We start from the raw sequence: 20089 nt of genomic DNA on the forward strand, positions 1-20089 counted from the left end.
CATTTGTGTCCTTGATCAGTCAAGTTCCAAATGACCTTCCCCCCTTTAAAATAAGGACAGCAATTTGTTTTTGAAAAGTCTTACAAGGGTTTATTTAAGTCAACATTTTGAGGACATGCCTGGAAGCAAAATCTCAAGGATTGAGAAAAACGATCAGAAGAATGGCAGTTTTGTAGTTTATTTCATACAATAGAATCAAAGGAGGAGTCACAGGGGCTTCCATGAAATCCACTGGCGATAGATAGGGGGCAGCAGAAAGCAACCTGCAGAAATCTCTGGGATTGGATAAAAACAAACTGGAGAAACTTTCTTTCCCCTTGGTGGGTACAGGATATTAGTATTTAATGTTTCAGCACCTGGAGAAGGGCAGCCATCTTTAATACCTCAAAGGACTGGGCTGACACCTAAGTGACATCATAAGTTGATCCATTTATCCAAATCCTTTCACACTGTTTTATTTTAGCACAGGGGAGAAGGCCTTTTCCAGTTCATTCTGCTTAATTTTATAGGCATCTTTTTCTAACTGCGCTCTGGAAGTTAATTTAGAAGAATCAAAGGGTCCTCGTCTTGGCCATCTTAGTGTCGACAGGATGCTGACTCTCATGGGGCCTTGGCCTCAGAGACACAGTTTCCATGTTAACTGAGAGAGCTACAGACTTGAACAAACTTCTGGGAAAATCCAGTCTTCACGTGCATGTCTCCAGATGGGACAAATAACACAGATAGAGGACCACTTTACTCTTTAGAGAAAAATCTTTCCTCTGGCCACTCCACAGAGATCTCAGTCACCTGAGAATACCAGAGCAGGGGCCCACGGGAGCTTCCTGGACATGGCAGGAACCATGCCCCTTTCCAAGCACAGGCCCCTCTCCTGAGGTGCCCGTTCCAGGGCACCTGCCCTTCTCCCTGGGCTCCTGCCAGGCTCTCTGGGATCCCACTGCTGCTCTGGATGACTGACCCGTCTCTGTGCCCATCTCTGCCACACCAGACTCAGGGTCTGAACAACTGTTGTCACCCCACAGGCTATCCAGGGTAGGGAAGGAAGTGTCTTTTCTCTTTCAGAGCTAAAGAGGGTTCAGCCTCTCATTTAACCAGCAAGGATTTTGTTCAGACCTCAGTAAGCAATACAATTAAAAGCCAAAATTAAAGCAGCAACCTCTTACTTACCTTTCCCTGGGTTAGTTCAATGCTTATCCACCTCTAGGATGTACTAAGAGCATCTCTGATAAAGTCATGGCCTACTACTTAAAGCAAAGAGGACCAGAATTCCAAGAGAAACTCACCAGATTCACCTGGTGTGAAGTGGGGAGCTGGTGGGGCTCAATGGGCCTTTGTGGGTACCCAGCACAGGGTCTGTGTAGGCAGGATGGTCCTGGGTGGGCATCTTTGAAATCTTGCTGGTCACTCTAAGTAAATGTCAATGGAAGAAACATCCAGACTCCTCCAGCCGACCACAGCTCCTTTGACCAGAGTCTCTGCTCCCTCTTTCTCTAGGACTCCCTACAGCTATCACCAGTTGTGGGCCTCCTTCTCCTTCGGGGTCGTGGACAGTGGCAATGTGCGCTTTGGAAGGGGAGTCGCCTAGGGTGAGCATGCCCAGTGTCCACCGAGGCTTCCTCCGCCATGGTGTGTCGGTGTCATCTGTCCACTTCATGTCCTTGTCCTCCTCTGGGTGCTATGGCGACAGCTATGTGGGCAGCCTGGTCGTGCCCCACGGGTTTCCTGGTGGGCAACGAGAAGTTGACCATGCAGAACGTTAATGACCGCCTGGCCTCCTGCCTGGAGAAGGTGTGTGCCCTGGAGGCGGCCAACAGCAACCTGGAGGCGGCCAACAGCGACCTGGAGGTGGCCAACAGCGACCTGGAGGTGAAGATCCGTGACTGGTACCAGAAGCAGGAGCCTGGCCCATCCACGACTGCAGCCACTACTACCAGACCACTGGGGAGCTGCGGGACCAGATTCCTGGTGCCACCACTGAGAACTCCAAGATTGTCCTGCACGTCGACAATCCCCTTCTGGATGCGATGACTTCCGAACCAAGTCTGAGGTGGGGCGGGCCCTGCGCATGAGCGAGAAGGCCGACATCGACGGCCTGCACAGGGTGCTGGGTGAGCTGACCCTGGCCAGAGCCGACCTGGAGATACAGACTGAAGCCCTGAAGGAAGAGCAGACCCACCTGAAGAAGAAGCACGAGGAGGAAATCCGTGTCCTGAGGAGCCAGGTGGGAGGCCAGGTCAGGGTGGAGGTGAATGCTGCCCCTGGCGTGGACTTAGACAAGATCCTGAGTGACGCAAGAAGCCAGTATGAGGTCACTGCTGAAAAGAACTGGAAGGATGCTGAAGCCCAGTTCATCATCCAGACTGAGGAGCTGAACCAGGAGGCTGCTGGCCACACGAAATAACTGCAGACCAGCGAGGCGGAGGTCACCGACCTGCACCACACCCTCCAGGGTCTGGACATCCAGCGGCAGTCTCAGCTCAGCATGAAAACTGCCCTGGAAGGCTCACTGGCTGAAACAGAGTCTGGCTTTGGAGCACAGCTGGCACAGATCCAGATCAGCAGTATCAAAGCCCAGCGGAGTGATGTTCGTGCTGACACCCAGCGGCAGAACCTGGAGTACCAGCAGCTCATGGACACCAAGTTGCGAGGTGGCTGGAGCAGGAGACAGCCACCTATCGCACAGCCTATTTGAGGGCCAAGATGTCTGTTACTACAACCTGCCCCCTACCAGACCACCTGAATCCAGCAGCCTCCCTGGCTTCCTGCTTCCAGCTGGGGGATGGATGCTCTTGGGTCCAGGAGTGGGAGGCAGGGGACCTTTACCTCTGCCTCCTCCTCTGACCTGTCAATAAAACTGTATAACCCAAAGGGAAAAAGGAAAAGAAACATCCAAACCTGTAGAGAATTTTTATGAGTTTGCTCGAGCCAAACTAACAACATATACCAGGGAGCAAGATCTCAAATGCCACCTGAAAGTTTATTTCATTAGCCAAACAATTACTTCCTCATGCTGGTCACCTCATGTCCTCTAAGTGGCTGCTAAACTCTACACATCACGGCAACACTCAGGACAGAAGAGGTAGATAATAGTGGCAGTCACCTTTGTGACTTCAAACTGCTGCTTCCAGGTCACATGGCCACTCCTAATTGCAAGGAAGGTTTGGGAAGGGAAGGGGGGGCAGACAGAGTGGGTGTGGGGTCAGCCAGACGACAGTGTCTGACGTACGCTGGGTAACCAGCATGTGGAAAGTCACTGTCCAACCTTCTGTCCTGGGTGAACAATGGTGTTGAATTCATTCATTTGTTTGTTTATTTTTTTACCCACCTTCCCCACTCCCCTTCCCTTTGGCTACCACCAGCTTGTTCTCTATATCTATGGGTCAATTTCTGTTTTGTTTTGCTTATTTGTGTGTGTTAGTTTTATAGAGCCTACATAAAAGAGAACTCGTACAGTATTTGTCTTTCACTGTCTACTTCTTACACTTAGTATAATACCCTCTAGGTCACTTTTAAGTGACCAAGCGATAGCCAACCTATCAGATGCACAGTTCAGAGCACTGGTGATCAGGATGCTCACAGAATTGGTTGATTTTGGTCACAAATTAGATGAAAAAATGAAGGCTACAGTAAGTGAAATGAAGAAAAATGCACAGGGAACCAATAGTGATGGAATGAAAGCTGGCTCTCACATAAATGGAGTGGACCAGAAGGAAGAAAACAACATTCAATCAGAAAAGAATGAAGAAATAAGAATTTAAAAAAATGAGGAGAGGCTTAGGAACCTCCAGGACATCTTTAAATGTTCCAACATCTGAATTATAGGGGTACTAGAAGGAGAAGAGGAAGAGCAACAAGTACAAAAGTGATTTGAACCAATAATAAAGGAGAACTTCCCCAATCTGGCAAAGGAAATAGACTTCCAGGAAGTCCAGGAAGCTCAGAAAGTCCCAAAGAAGTTGGACCCAAGGAGGAACACACCAAGGCATATTGTAATTACGTTAGCCAAGGTAAAAATGAAGGAGAGAATCGTAGAAGCAGCAAGAGATAAGGAGACAGTAACCTACAAAGGAGCGCCCATCAGACTGTCAGCTGATTTCTTGAAAGATACCTTAAAGGCAAGAAGGGTCTGGAAAGAAGTATTCCAAGTCATGAAAGACAAGGACCTACATCCAAGATTACTCTATCCGGCAAGATTTTCATTTAGAATGGAAGGGCAGATAAAGTGTTTCTCAGATAAGGTCAAGTTCAAGGAGTTCATCATCACCGAGCCCTTATTTTATGAAATGTTAAAGGGACTTATCTAAGAAAAAGAAGATAAAAAACAGGTATAGTAAAACGACAGCAAACTCACAATTATGAACAACCACACCTAAAACAAAAACAAAACAAACTAAGCAAACAACTAAAACAGGAACAGAACCACAGAAATGGAGATCACATGGAGGATTATCAACAGGGGAGTGGGAGGAGGAAAGAGGGGGAAAAGGTATGGAGAATAAGTAGCATAGATTGTAGGTAGAAAATAGACGGGGGGGGGCAAGAATAGTATGGGAAATGTAGAAGCTAAAGAACTTAGGACACATGGACATAACTAAAGGGGGGAATATGGGTGGGAGAGGGTGTGCAGGTTGGAGGGGAATGAAGAGGGGGTAATGGGACAACTGTAATAGTATAATCAATAAAATATATTTTAAAAATACCCTCTAGGTCCCTCATGTGTCTCCCAAATGACAATATTTCATCCTTCATGGTGTTAATTTTAGACTGAGTTGACTACCAAGTCAGTGCGGTTTGGAGCCACTGGGTGAATTCTTACTTTCTTTGGCCATATTCAATCCTCAGATGGTTAAACTCCAGTGTCTGTAAACCTGGCTGAGCTTTTTATCCATGCTGTGCACAGAGCTTCCTGTGATGATGGAAATAGTCCGCACCTGTGCAGTCCAACTCCAGCCACACGAAGCTACTGAGCATTTGAAATATGCTTAGTGCACCTAAGGAACTTGATTTTCACTTTTACTTAAATGAATTGAAATAACCACTTGTCATGGCTTCTGTATTTGTGTAGCTCCAAGGCATCCTGCTGCTGATGCACCTGTATGAGTTTGGAGCCATTTCTAGTTATTTGATGAACAGATCCAAGTTTAAAACAGATGACAGATATGTAGTCTTCACAATTCAAACACGTGAATTAAATTTTCTTTTTCTTTTTGGGGTCAGGAGTTTCGAGGACAAAGGCTTTTGTTTGATCTTGGCAGAATTTTTCTCCCCAAAAGTTGGCTGAATTTCTTGTGGCTTTATGGTCCATTTCCTTGTAATCATAAAATCAATAAGGGAAGACAGAGTTTAGTTGCAATTGTACCTAATATTTCATAAATAAACATATTTATTTATGAAATATTCTATTCATAAATATGAAACATTTATTCATGAATATGAAACATTTATTTATGAAATATTTCTATTATTTTTTATTTTTAAACAATTTTAAGTATATTTTACTGATTATGCTATTAAATTTTCCCAATTTGTTTCTCCTCTTTATCCCCTCTCCATGCTGCACCCCCAGTCCTCCAGTCTCCTCCCACACCCCTTACTTCATGTTCATGGGTTGCACACATAAATTCTTTGGCTTCTCTGTTTCCTATACCATTCTTAAGCTCTCCCCATCTATTTTATGCCTACCAATTATGCTTCTTCTTCCCTGTGTGTTTCCCTCCCCATGCTCCCCTCCCCATCCTCATTGAAAACCCTCCATGTGATCTCCATTTCTCTGGTTCTGTTCCTGTTCTACTTGTTTGCTTAGTTTTAGTTTTGTCTTTTATTTTACATTCAGGTGTTGATAGTTATGAGTTTGTTGTCATTTTACTGTTCATATTTTTTATCATCTTTTTCTTAGATAAATCCCTTTACCATTTCATATAATAAGGGTTTGGTGATGATGAATTCCTTGAACTTGGCCTTATCTGGGAAGCACTTTATCTACCTTTCCATTCTAAGTGATAGCTTTGCTGGATACAGTAATCTTGGATGGAGGTCCTTGTCTTTCATGACTTTGAATACCTCTTTCTAGCCCCTTCTTGCCTGTAAAGTTTGAGAGATCAGCTGATAGTCTTATGGGAACTCCTTTGTAGGTAACTGTCCCCTTTTCTCTTGCTGCTTTTGAGATTCTCTCTTTATCTTTAATCATGGATAACTTAATGATGATGTGCCTTGGTTTGTTCCTCCTTGGGTCCAATTTCTTTGGGACTCTCTGAGCTTCCTGGTCTTCCTGGAAATCTATTTCATTGGCCAGACTGGGGAAGTTTTCCTTCATTATTTGTTCAAAAGAGTTTTCAACTTCTTGCTCTTGTTATTCTCCTTCTGGCACCCTTTTGATTCAGATGTTGGATGTTCAAAGTTGTCCTGGAGGTTGTAAAGCTGTCTGTGGGGGAGGGGTCAGAGAAGGAACAATGCCGCTCAGTTGCTCCTCTCTAGCCCCACTTTCCAATGACCTCTCCTGTGAGACTGGGAGTTTCTCTCACCATGGCAACCCCCACAGTAGATTACAGCTAACTTTGAGTCTTTAGTTTCCCATTTTGCTCACCTGCATGGTCCCCCACCTTGCTATGTGTCCTGTCTGCTCTACTGCCATCTCTCGTCTCTGACCCTCATACCGGTCTGGGTGAATTTTTTTTTTGACTCCTTGGTTGTTGGAGTTCCATGCAGTTTTTTTTTTTGGCAGTTCTGGTTGTTTATTTTCTTTAAATTGGTATTATCCTTTTGTTTGTGTGAGGAAGCGAAGCATTTCTACCTATGCCTCCATCTTGGCCAGAATTCTTTTTTAACAATTTTTTTCAAAGATTTTATTTATTTATTTTTAGAGAGAGGGGAAGGGAGGGAGAAAGAGAGGGAGAGAAACAATGTGTGGTTGCCTCTCGTGCACCCCCTACAGGGACCTGGCCCACAACCAAGACATGTGCCCTGGGCTGGGAATTGAACTGGTGACCCCCTGGTTTGCAGGCCAACACTCAATCCATGGAGCCACAGCAGTCAGGGCTAAATAATTTAACTATTTTTAAATTTTCTTTTTCTTTATTTTTAAAGATTTTATTTATTTATTTTTAGAGAGGGAAGGAAGGGAGAAAGAGAGAGAGAGAGAGAAACATCAATGTGCGGTTGCTGGGGGGCCATGGCCTGCAATCCAGGTATGTGGCCTGACTGGGAATCGAACCTGCGACACTTTGGTTCAAATTTTATTTTTCCATTACCATTTCTCCTTTTTATATACTCTTCCACTCCCACTCACTCCTTCTCCCCTAGTCACCATACTGTGGTTCATGCCTATGAGTTTTTTCTCTCTTTTTTTGCTCTATCTCTCCACCTCACAAACACTCCGTATCTGTCAGCCTGCTCTTTCTCTATGTATCTGTCTCTGTGTTGCTTGTTAGTTCAGTTTGTTCACCGAGTTCCACACGTGAGTGAGATCACACAGTGCTTGTCTTTCTCTGACTGGCTTCTTTCACTGAGCATAATGTTCTCCAGGTCTGTCCATGCTTGCGACTGTTTTTTAAAATACAGGTATACTGAGATATAATTTACCTACAGTAAAATCCATTCTTCTTAGCTGTATTATTCTGAATTTTCACAAACCAACTTATTGCATATTCACCAAAATAACCATGATAAAGGAAATTTTCAGCCCCACCCCCCAAAAAAACTTGCTTATGGGACAATTGTAGTCAAGTCATCCGTGGTTATTGTGCCATTAGAGTAATGAGCACTTTTGATGCTTGAATTGGATTTAGGTCGTCTGTTCAAATTCCGCTTTATTGGATTACCCTGAAGGTGGCAGAGGTCACACTGGCGATGTAGTGACTGGTCCGGGCAGCCAAGTGCCAGCAAACTGCCAGTGGTAGACAGACGTGATTGGTGTTGACAAGAACACACCAGCCAGACGGGACCGTGTGTGCTCATCGAAGGCTGGTTTGGCAGCATCTTTTACTACGTAAATGATATCAGGTACAGTGCTGGCCACATCTACTCATTCATTTTGTAATTAGGTGAGTTAAATACACATGAGGTACTTAGAACAGTCCCCGGCACTTAGTAAGTTCTACAAGAGTTCTGTTGGTGGAATGGATTATCTAAAGTTCTTGCAACTATTTTAACATAGTTGTATTTTACTTACTATCCTAGAGACTTGGCATAGTTTCATATGAACATTTTTTGGTCCTGAAGTAAATTCCAGTGGTTCAAAGTGGGAGCTTTTCCATTTCCCACAATTACAGCGGCAAATTCAAATAACATCCCCAGGGCAAGTGACATCAACATAGAAACTCTTTGGGTTTTCTGTGACCTCAGTAATGTTATCACAACCTATCACCCAATATGCAAAATAGCCCCTTTTATTAGGTTAGGTTTTTATAATTAAAAGTGGCTTTTGATCCTGTGTCCCAAATGTCCTAGAATTCTTCAACATTGCCTGTTGTCCAAGGTGTTTTAATGGCAGCCAGAGTGTCTCCAGACAGCCCTCCCATTGCGGCGGGTCTGGAGGGAGACACAGGGGCTGTCGGTCTGTCCCGTGACAGGCTCTGGCCTCATCTTGAGGGCAAAGCTCCTCACATTTAGAGGGTGAATCACAGGAGGAGGCACGTTGAAGTGCCCCCTTTCTGTGAGTGCTGACGGACATGTGTTCTTCACACTTAGAAGCTCTTTGTCCTGGTGATTTCTTCGGGCTTGGTTCCCAGCACTTTTAAACTGTGTGAGCTGAGGGCTGGAGCTTCTGCATCTGCTAGAACTGGACTGTTTGTGATGCTTCCTTAAACTCTTTTGTAATTTTATTAACTTGCTAGCAGGGCTCTTATGTTTTTAGGACTCCAGTGTCCCCAAATCTAATGAGCCATGACCAGACAAGGCAGAGTATCTCCATGCTCTCTGGCTTTTGAATTCTTTCATTTTTTGATTCTGAAGCAGTTTCTCGTGCATGTGGTTCTGCCTCCATTAAAAGCTACTGAGGGAGCATGTGTGCTTCTTCAGAGAAAGACTGTAAGCTCCGCTCTTCCTGTCCACTATGGTAGCCACTAGTCCCATGTGGCTATGATAACTTAAAATTAAATGAAAATTTCAGCCCCTTAGTTGCATTGGCCACCAGCGTCTCAGTGATCAAGGGTCAAACGTGGCTCATGGCTACTCTACTGGGCAGCTCACTAGGGGACATTTCCACTCACAGGGAGTCCCACTGGGCAGCCCTCCCCAGGGGCTCTCTGATGAGCCCACTGTCTTTGCAGACTCTCGCACTCTCTGCTAATGCCGGCCCCTGCTTCCAAGGCTGATGATGTTGAAGGGTTGCCTGCTGTGGGTAGGCTTCATTTATAGCTAATTGTTTAAAAGTATAATTAGGGTTTGTTTGGCCACAGAGCAATGGTGAGCATATTTTCATGGCTGCTATTAAAGGCACAGCTCAGCCTCAGAAATGTGCCGCTGCCAAAGCCTCCACATCTGGCCGTGTGTGTATTTTACCTCCTGCCCTTGTGTGTGTCTAATTTCTACTCTAACCTTCCCATGAGCAGTGTTGGATGCTCCCAAACTGTCCACAAACTCCCTTTTCTTGTTCAGAGTCTAGATCCCACTATTGGCCTCAGGGTGGACATAGGATCCTATTCAGTAATCTCCAGCTTCAAAGAACACCATTTCAAATTCGGGTTCTTTGCAGTGGGTAATTGGGCTCTTCCTAAAAATGTCAGGACATTTCTCATGAGGATGAAGAACAGCCCACAGTTTTAACGCTCTACAGCTGTCCAGTTAAAAAGGGAAGGGAAAGAAGTCCTGGGTATTTACATACCACATTTCCCTGTGATAACCCCCAGCCCCGAAGAGGGCACGCTAATCCAGTGGTTCAGTTTCTGAGTTAACGCACAGCGTTACAGCTGTTCTCTGCTGACAGCACGCTGGAGGAATGTTTTTTTAAAAAACGATCTTCATTTATTTATTTTTAGAGAGAGAGGAAGGAAAGGAGAAAGAGAAGGAGAGATACATCAATGTGTGTTTGCCTCTCGTGCGCCCCCTACTGGGGACCTGGCCTGCAACCCAGGCATGTGCCCTGACTGGGAATCCAACCAGCAACCCTTTGGTCTGCAGGGTAGCACTCAATCCATTGAGCTACACCAGCCAGGGAACCATGTAGGAGGAATTCTTGATCAAAGACAAAATCAGGGAGATCTCCTCCTTATCAAACCCTAAATCAATCTATTGGTTCTGCTTTGTAAGGAGAGGGTGAAATGTTCAGAAGCCCGAGATAACAGTCAAACATTTTTTTTTAAACACCATAAAAAGGCAGCTTTGTTGTTGTGATGTCCATGGAGGGCGGATGAGCAGCCTGCCTGACTCCAGGCTGCAGCTCTCTGAGGCCCAGAGGCCCAGGGAGCTGAGGTGGCTCTCAGTGCGTGCACCAGCCCCCGAGGGCTGCCCAGGCCACACCTGCAGAGTGGGGTGCAGGACATCTCCCCAGTCAGCCCAGCTGGCTGGGCACCCCTCTCACTGGGTCCCCAGCCACTCCCTCAACTCCACGTGGGTCTTGTCACAAAGGCCTTTTGCTCTTACTCACGGGCCTTGGCTTCTGGGCCCATCATGTCCAAGTCAGGCCCTCAGAGGGTCAGCTGCACTCCACACAGAGTCAGGCCCAGCCCTGGGCTCCGTTATTTCCTCTCGGGTGGTCACGGCCCCTCAGCCCTTCAGCCTCGGCTCTCCCTCACTCACAGAGGCAGCAGCTCTCAGGGTGAGACTCAGAAGCCAAGTCAGAGACTCCTTGTCCCCACACCTCAGAGTGCAGGCCAGCAGGAGAGCTGCTTCCCATTCTTCCCATGCTTCCCATCCTTTCCCTTCCCTCCCCTTCCCTCCCACCCCCACCCTCCATCTCTGACTCCCTCCACCCACCTGCTTCCCAGCCCTCACTGGGGGGCTTCACCTTCATCAGGCTGCCTGAAGGAGCTGCCAGCCCCCAGGGCAGGTGCACAAAACAGAAAAACAATTGGTGAGCACAGGACAGGAGAAAACCCACCAAAATCAGGGTTGCCTTTGTTTACAGATCGTGGTGGCTCCCAGCCAGGGGAGAGTCTGCTAAGTTTGGAAGCTAGATGTTCTCTGGAGCTGAGGACAATCCTGTTTGCCTCCTTGTCAGGTCAACTTTCCTGTCCCCAGAGCTCCCACTGAGAGAGCCCTGGAGGGGTGTGCATGGTGTATACACCTGCACTGCCTGGGCTCCTGTTGCACACACACGTGCACACAACTGAAGGGGTGCCCCTGCTCCTTAGAGGCTGCTCTCTGGTAACAGGGTCCTGTGCACACACAGAAAGGCAGGTGTGTACATACCTGTACACACACAGACACACACTACATTCTAAGGGAGAGTAGGGGGTGGGTGCTTCCTGGCCCGCTGGCCCCCAGCTCACAGGGTCCCTACTCCTCCCACAACCAGGCCTTCATGAAGGGCTCCCACAGCCGCTGCATCTTCTGCACCTGCAGGAGGTTGTGGCACTTGAATCCCAGGTGCCTTGGCTCCTCCTCCAGCATGGCCATCTCTTGGCCCTCTCTTGGCCCAGGCTCTCGCTGCCATGGAGTCCTTGGCAGTGTTGCCACAGGAGTCACAGTGGTGGGGGGAGGAGGCCCAACTTGGGCTGGTGGTGGTGGTTTTTCAGGTGGCACTTGATCTCCAGCAGCTCCCGGTGTTGCTCCTACTCTTCGTAGGTGAGACCAGGGTGTTCCCCACCCCAGCCCAGCCCCCTCAGCCAGCAGCGAGTCCAGGCTGAGGTGGAAGCCCCCGTTCTCCAAGGTATCCCCTTGCAGGCCAAGGTCGTGCAGGGCCCCCCAGCAGGTCATGCTCAGAGGTCTCCTCACGGTGGGTGCTCTCGTTGTCCCCCCCACCCCACTCTCCAGCTCCTGGAGCTGAGGACAATCCTGTTTGCTTCCTTGTCAGGTCAACTTTCCTGTCCCCAGAACCCCCACTGAGAGAGCCCTGGAGGGGTGTGCATGGTGTGTACACCTGCACTCAGTGTACAGATGTACACACCATGCTGTTGCTCAAACCTAGGCCCACATGGGGGGCCCCTTGCTCCTCTTCATTTCTGAGCTGCTGGGCAGGGGTGATTTCAAATCTGAACATGCAGGTCCCCCTCTCTCTCTCAGTCCAAGTCATCCAGGAAGCCATCCAGTCACTGTCCTTCCATCTCTTTGCCAGCTGGCTCTCAGGCCGGCCACCAGCAGGGAGAAGTTGGTATTCTCCCCCTGGCTCAGCAAGGCCACGGCCTCCTCCTGGTTCTGGGTGTCCATATTGTGTACCTGGATGATTCTGTCTCACTCTCCAATCTCGCCTTTGGCTACAGTGCTGCCAGGATTCACCTCCCAGCACCGATGCCCAGGTCCTCCGCACCGTCTGTGTGGCAGCAAACCATGGGGACCAGCCTGTCCTGGTGGCTGGCTTTGTGCAGCTCCCTCCTCACACTCCTGCTGGTACTCACGGTCCTCCTCCTGCTGGCCGCTCTCTCTGAACTCCGCTGGGTCCTAACACTCATGGCTGAAGGGGGCACTCAGACAGGAAGGAGGCTCCAGGGTGACCGTGGGTGTGGTGGGCAGGCACAGCTTGAAGGCGATGTCAGTCTGACTGCCACTGTCCACCGGCTGCAGGCTGTGACAGGAGCTGTCTCCCCAGAGGCGGGGCAGCACCTCAGCACCTGGATTTCCCTGGACTCTGTGGAGGAGCTCAGGGCCTCCACCGTGTGCTCCTGAGACAGATTGGGGCGCTCCTTCCCGCTCCCCTGGGGCGTGGCTTTGGGCTGCTCTTCCGATTCTGGACCATGAGGCACACAGCCCCTCCCATGGTGCCGGCCCAGAGAGGAGAGAGGGGGGAACGTGGAAACGCTTTCACTGGCCCATGTGTGGGACTTCAAAATGGTTTTTAATCTGAGTTCCTTTTGCTTATTACTCGAGATAATATTACATAAACTATCAGGCATTGTAAACTCTGGTTTCTCAGCCCTCTGCTGACAGGTTTACTTCTTCTCAAACCCTAAACCCCAAGCCTCTCTCATTGCAGACAGCGCCCACAGTGCGGCTCCTTCACAGTCAGGGTCCGGGCGGGAGATTCTCTGGGCAGAGTGACTGCCCCTCTCCTTTCACCAAGATGATTGACAGTGGACACGTCAAATTCCACCTTCTCTTCCTCATTTGGGGCACTGGTTCTGAACTAGAAATATCACAGACTAGAAAGCATGTTTGGTTTCTTGTGGCAGAGAGCAAAAACCAAAAATTTCATACAATAGAATACTTTCATCTGCATCCTTGGTTTGTAACTTCAGCTTTTCAAAAACTGCTTAAATGCTAATAGGACTCATAAAATATTTGTAGTACAAATTTCAAATAATAATAAAAATAATGAAAACTAATTATGTGAATTTAGCTCTGTCTTCTGCAATAACCAGTGTTTCCAGAAAACTATGACTTAGTTGTGTTTTCTGTATCAATATGTGACTTGCTTTGATAAAAATGGATATTCACATTATCTTGAAAATTGTCAACAAAATGGATGGTTTGCGCACGCGGAGAAAAGCATGAACCTGTCTGGTCTGAGTGCTGTCTGTGAGAGGCCTGCTTACAAGGCCGGCCCCTGGCTGGCAGCCAGGATCTTGGACTTGGAGAGGGTTCCCATCATTCACAGGACTGGTGAGAATGCCCCTAAACTGTGTGTACAAACGTTATGGTTTATGCTGACACCTCTGAGCATCTGGAATTCTCATCTGTGCCAGCAGAGGGCGCCCACGTGACCAGCCCCCTCAAGAAATCCCCTTGGAACCCAGCCTTCTCTGAGCTTTCCCAGGGTCAGTGCTTCCTGTGTGGCCACAACTCACCGCCGGGGAAGTTCAGTGCGTCCTGTGGCTCCAATGGGAGAGAGACCCTTGGGAGCTCACGTCGGTTTTCCGGGCTTCACCCCATGTGCCTTTTCCCCTTGCTGACTTCACCCTGTAACCTTTTGCTCTAATAATCAGAGCTGTGAGTACAACTGTGTGATGGGGCCTGTGAGTCCCAGTGAACCATCTGACCTGGGTGACCTTGGAAACCCCAGCAGAGCCCCTTATGGGAACTGGTACCTTGTAATATTTAAAATCACCAAAATAAACTTCTAGTCGTAATGTATAAACATATCTCATTAGAGTGATCTCCCATAAGTCAATGCAAGAAACTCAGGGAAGAAAGGAAACCTGAAGCTTGGTCAAGGCTGACCTCTGTGTGGCAGGTGACAGTGATGTGTGCACTGCAGGGACTGAAGGCTCTCTGACCCCTGCTGTGTGTGACAGGTGACAGTGATGTGTGCACTGCAGGGACTGGAAGCTCTCTCACCCCTGCTGTGTGGAGTTTGGACAGAGGCGGCCATGCCATGAAACAGCTAAAGCAGATAGGACTTCTGTCTTGGTCTCAAATGTCAGTTACAATGATTTACAAACATCCTAGTGAGCTGTGTTCTCAACCGGGCCTGTGTGGAAACACTGAGGTGCACGTGCCTTTGGCCCTGTGGAGACTGGGGATGGACTCCCCTCCAACTGAGACAGAAGGGAGGGAGCTCAGGGTGATCAGACAGACATGGAGTCATGGGGCGAGGCTGCCTCCACAGCCGGTGCAAACAGCAATGTAAAGAGTGTGACCTGTGACGCTCTCGTGTTTGTTACCTGTCACCCTGATCTTCTGATGATTGTTACACCAGGAACAATCTCAGCACATCCTTAGTGACTGACATGTGTCTCCGTCCTGCGTGAAGTTCAGTGGCAAATTCATGCTCAGTGCGGGTTCATCTGGGACTGCAAGAGTGATGGTTCGCTTACTCCCAGGTAAGGGTGCAACGTGAACTTGGGCATCCACAGTGAGAGAAAGCACATTTCAGGAGGTCTTCTACCAGCTGCCCTCCTATTCAATAAGAAAAAGTGATTGCCATCAGGAAGTTTACTTCCCCAGGCCTGGCTAAAATAACAACGACATCTCCAGGCTCTTCACTGGTCACCAAACCCTCCAAGCATAAACATGGCCACGTGACCGTGTCCCTCCTGTTGGGAAGAGAGGAGGACCGTGATGTTGAATTCAGGTGGTCTTGTCCCTCAGGAAAGGGCATCTGTGGACCGGAGAGCTTGAGAAAGAGGAAGTGCACTGAATTAAAATGCAGAGACTCTGAAACGGATGTCAAGGGCACAATTCTGTTGTAATGTCCTTTTTGGAGGCAGGAGGTTGCTGGGCAGCAGAAGGACCAGGAACGCTTGTTCCGAGGCTGCAGGTGATGTCAGTGGTCAGTTTGGCAGCTCCGTGAGGAAGAAGAATGAAGATAACTCAAGCTCAGAGGCTTCCTTTCCTTTCCCTCTGGAGTCCCAGGAGAGAACACATTATAGGCAGAGGCTGCGTGTTGGTCTGACGAATGATGGAAGAGAGCTTCTGGCGTTTCCTGGAGCAATGGGGCAAAGCTCACTGCTTAGACCCATCCAAAGGGGGAAATGGACCATTGACTCAACCTGAGCAAGAAGGTCAGCCTCTGAGAGTTTCCCCTGCTCCCCAGGGCACTTCCCATGGAGCACCCTGAACACAGAGTTCTCATTCAGTGCCCCCAGTGCATGCTGCGGTGAAACAAATCGCACCCCAGAAGGGAGAAGGGAGCAGATATACCACCTGTTGGCTGAGGACCTTGTCATCCTGCAATGAAAGTGAAAGAGAAGTTGGATTTAGTAATTGAGGGAGTGAGGAGCAGCATCATCTTGGAAAGTTGTACAAACCTTTGCATCTGATGCCCACACACTGGGAATGAAAGCAGAGACAAGCTTAGACTTAAGCTGACCCCGGGCTTAAAAGGACACCCTGCAGCCTGGGGTCCCTGCTCAGGGTCTCTGGTATGTCTCTGGGCCAAGGTCTCAGTCTAGGCCTCTTCTTCCCTCCACAGCTGCCATCGCCTGACCAGAATCTCATCTCTGTGGCCTCATTTGCTCTGTCACTTTGCTTTTCTGTCTCAACTTCATCACTGAGTGAGGCAGTGGAAAGGCAATATTCACCACTTTCCAGAAGTTTCTTACCTTGCCGGCCTCTGACATGGAGAATGGAACTCACCATGAGGGCGATGAGCCCCAGCACTGAGCCCCCGATTCCCGTCAGCATCTTGCTCCAGGCAGAATCCGACTGAGCCCCTGGAAGGACAGACCCAGGGTCAGTCCCACCCCCACCTGCTGTAGTCCCTGGCCCTGCCCAACACCTGGAGCCTGAGCTGGTGCACCATGGAGACAAAGGGGAGGGCAGTGCCAAGCGTGGAACCACTGTGGGGGAGGAGCAGGTGTGGACGCACCCAGTGTTCTGGGTCTCAGACTGATGACACCCACAGGAGGGAAATGCTGGTTTCAGGTCAACCCATTGAGTCCCAGCACAAGGGACTGGAGGGAGGCAGAAGGGAGAGGCCAGGTCTCAGTGTGAGGGCCAGTCATGAAGGTGATTGCTTTTCTGGGATTTTCTGACAAGGAGAGATTCTTTAGGATTTCCCTAGGGCAGGGATATACCCTAGAGTCACCCTAGAATCACCAGAACCCTGCTGCTCCCAGCCTAGACCACAGGGGGTTGGTGAGGACACACGGGGTGGTGTGGCCCTGAGGGGAAGTGAGTGGATCCCAGAGCCTGGAGCACAGAGGGTCATCGAGAGATAACTCACTCCACTCCACGGTGACAGGTCTGTCCAAGCTGGCGTGCTCCACTAGGCAGGTGTAGACATCTCCCTGCTGGGGGTCATTTCCAGTATCACCAGGACCTGGAAAGTCCAGTCTCCATCATGGATCCTGTTAGTCTCCTCTTAGATCCAGCTGTCTCCTTCTGCCTATTCAGGAGGCAGCAGACTTGAATGTTGCCTGGATAGAAATCTGTCACCTGTCAGACAAGCAGGTTGGGGAGCTGCAGGGGCCCCTTCTTAGAGGGAGAAACATTCACTTTAAGCAGGACTAGAGGTGAGAGAAAGAGTCCTGGCTGGTGTGGGTCAGTGGTTGAGCACTGGCCTGTGAATCACAGAGTCACCGGTTTGATTCCCAGTTGGGGCACATGCCTGAGTTGCAGGCCTTGTCCTGTACTGGGGATGTATGGGGGGCAACCACACATGGATGTCTCTCTCTCTCTTCCTCCCTTCCCCTCTGTAAAAAGTATATAAATAGAATCTTTAAATAAAATATTCAAAAAGCTTTTTAAAAGAATCTTGTTATTATAACCGAGATAGTTAACATGGGGCATTTAGCGGTTTTCTTGCCAAATTGACTTCTGGGTGTTAAAGACGGATATATGGGTGGGAGCAAAAAACCCAGGATTTATGTTTTAGAAAATAATGTATTTATTCTTCCACATTTAAACTTCAGTCACCTTCAAAGTACTCTCCGTTTGATGCAATACACCCACTGAGACATTTTTTCTGCTATTAAAAACAGTTTTTGAACTTTCTCATTTTGATGACTTAGTGTCTCTGCTGGTTTTTGTTTCATCTCTTCCACGTTGGCAAAGCATTTTCCTGCGAGGACTTTATTCCATCCAGAGAAACAAACAAACAAAACAAACTGATATGGGCAAGATAGATATGGGTGAATAGGGAAAGTGGGACATGGGGGTCATGCTGTTTTCAGTCAAAAACTGCTGAACACTCAGAACACTCAGTGCGGTGTGAGCAGGTGCGCTTGTAAATCACCCGTCATGAAATGGCAAATGCATTGAAAGAGTCTTCAAATAAATTTACCGCAGCCAAATGCAGCCTCTCACAGCAACACCAGCTGGTTCACTGATGCAGATGGGTTCCTGGAACACTCACCTAGCAGGGGAAGCCTGTACTAAAGGGGCTCACCCTCCAGAAGATAGTTCTGTTTTTTGGGGTTCCCCTCTTATCACTTCTTAAGCCATTCATATGAAGAAGAAGGGGAAGAGTGCAGGAAACACAGAATAGAATGTTCAGATGTTCCAAGAATGACCTGGTCATACACAGTGCAGAGAGAGCAGGAAGAACAGGAGAGGGTCACAGCTGGCATTCTGTAACACTTTCACCAGAAGTGGGTGAGGTAGTAACTAATGTTCTTTGAGCAGAAATGTTGAACCAGCTGTGAAATCACCTAAATTTCCATTTCCCTGTCTTGTGCAAAAGGATGCATAATCTTTCCAAATGTAATCTTGGAATCAGGATGTACTCGATAGTCAGCAGCATTCTTTTGGTCTCTCAGTCTGACATCCTCATCAAAAAGGGTGAAGAACGGAGCCCTTGATTCATTCTTCATTTAACCCGTGTGTCTCAAAAGAATAATTGCAGCAAGATCCACAGACCCAATGTCCTCAGCTCTTTCTTGCTGGGTTAGCAGGGAGTCTGGCCCTTCCCCAGGTGGTCTGGCCCCTGCGCACCGTGAAGCCCTTGGGTCCAAGCCCCCCAGCCTGGGACCCGCTGGGGCCTGGAGATGGGAGGAGGCCCCTCCCCTCCTCTGCTGCCCAAGCCCAGCCCTTCCGGGGTCTCCTCTTTCCCACCCACCGCTCACCTCTGCGCTTCAGGGTGAAACCCTGGTCCAGCTCGCAGTTGTGTCTGCACACTGTGTCCACGGTGCTCTTCCTCAGCTGCAGGGACTCCCTCTGGAGGTTCCTGGCAGTTGTGTGCCTCAGCTCAGTCACAGCCGCAAACACCCGCACGACGCTGTCAAACTGGACGCACACGTCTCTGTTGTAAATGTGTCACTCCAAGAAGCGGTGGGTCCCATTGAACGCACAGCAGTTGCTCCTCCTCTGGCTCACACGGCTCTGTGTGCAGGGGAGAGACCAGGCAGGGCGGAGCTGGAGAGGCCACCACACCCTTGGGACCTGCTGCCCAGGTCCCCGTGTGGGCCCTTCACTGTTTGCTGAGCGGCGCAGCCAGGGCCCCACAGTTCCTGTCTCTGCCTTTTCTTCTGGGTCCCCGTTGTCCTTCCGGCAGAGTGTCCACTATGGAACTCAGAGGGTCACTCTGCCCTCCGACCAGGGCCTGGAGCTTGGCTGAAATAGACACTGTGTGTTCATCACACCCTGAGTGTTTTCTCTGTCTCTCCATGTCACCTCTGATCTCTGTCCCCCTCAATAAATCAACACACCAGTACAATATCATCTTTCGGCTGCTGATGTAAAGGTATTTTCTTTACTCCTGTCACCTGGCATGGTTAAATGAGAAAATACACATTTTTCCCACACCCAATTATAAGATCTTGGATAAATCATAGATCCTCCCTGGACCAAAGTCAGGGAGGGACCTGGTTCCAATAAATGGGGGATTTAACTAAATAATCTCTGAAGTCATCTCCAGCATCAATAATAAAGAGCCCTGCCTCAGGGCACACAGTGTGGTCGCAGAGACAGGAGGGCTCTCAGAGGCCTGGGAGCCGGGCACAGGGGCACAGGAGGCGGGCCTGCAGTTGGCTGAGCGCTGGAGGCCCAGGCAGATGCGCAGGGAGCAGCCGAGCATCTGGGTCTAGTGAGGAGCAGAGGGCGAGAGCGCTCTGGCAGAGGTGCCCAGAGACAGGAAGGAGCTGCAGGAAAGGGAAGAGGGGTGACTGAGGTGACAGCGACAGGGCAGGAGGGCAATGGTGCTGCCGGCTGTCTGTGCCGAGGGGGTCGGGGTTTTTCCTGCAGGGACTAGGCGTCATCTGGTCTGTGCAGCAGGAAGGTCCTGGGGGAGTGTGGGGCGTGGATGGATGTTTCCACAACAGGCAAGAAGCGGTGAGGGGTGAGGGCACAGACGGGAACAAAGAAAAGGAGATTGTGAAACAAAGTCTCTCCGAACTAGGGAGAGGAAGGACAGCCTCTTCCCACTTACAGTGCCGAGACCAGTAAGTGTGCTGTTGAAGGTCATGGCCTCTGGGTGGAGAGGGCCTCGCTCCTCTTCCACCTTAGTGACATGGCAGCTGTGTGACCTCAGTGAGATGCAGGGTCCTTGTACTAAAATGGGGACAGTGATATTTCCCTGACGACACCGTGTGGGTTAACAGACCCAGAAGGGAAGCTGTGACATTGGCCTACAACACAGCACGGGCTCAGGTGACAACGGCTGTGATCACGTCCAGGCGTT

General features: G+C 49.2%; 1 protein-coding gene and 2 pseudogenes across 2 annotated transcripts in view; 1 reads left to right on the forward strand and 2 right to left on the reverse strand.

Annotated features, from left to right (window-relative positions):
- LOC114493931 (patr class I histocompatibility antigen, A-126 alpha chain-like) overlaps positions 1 to 20089 on the reverse strand; it is a 189334-nt gene that overhangs the window by 145140 nt on the left and 24105 nt on the right. The window lies entirely within an intron of this gene.
- LOC114494946 lies at positions 1129 to 2852 on the forward strand (annotated as a pseudogene).
- Positions 11434 to 19873, reverse strand: LOC114494947 (annotated as a pseudogene).

This window comes from Phyllostomus discolor, chromosome 4, assembly GCF_004126475.2.
Source record: "Phyllostomus discolor isolate MPI-MPIP mPhyDis1 chromosome 4, mPhyDis1.pri.v3, whole genome shotgun sequence".
Lineage (NCBI taxonomy): Eukaryota > Metazoa > Chordata > Mammalia > Chiroptera > Phyllostomidae > Phyllostomus > Phyllostomus discolor.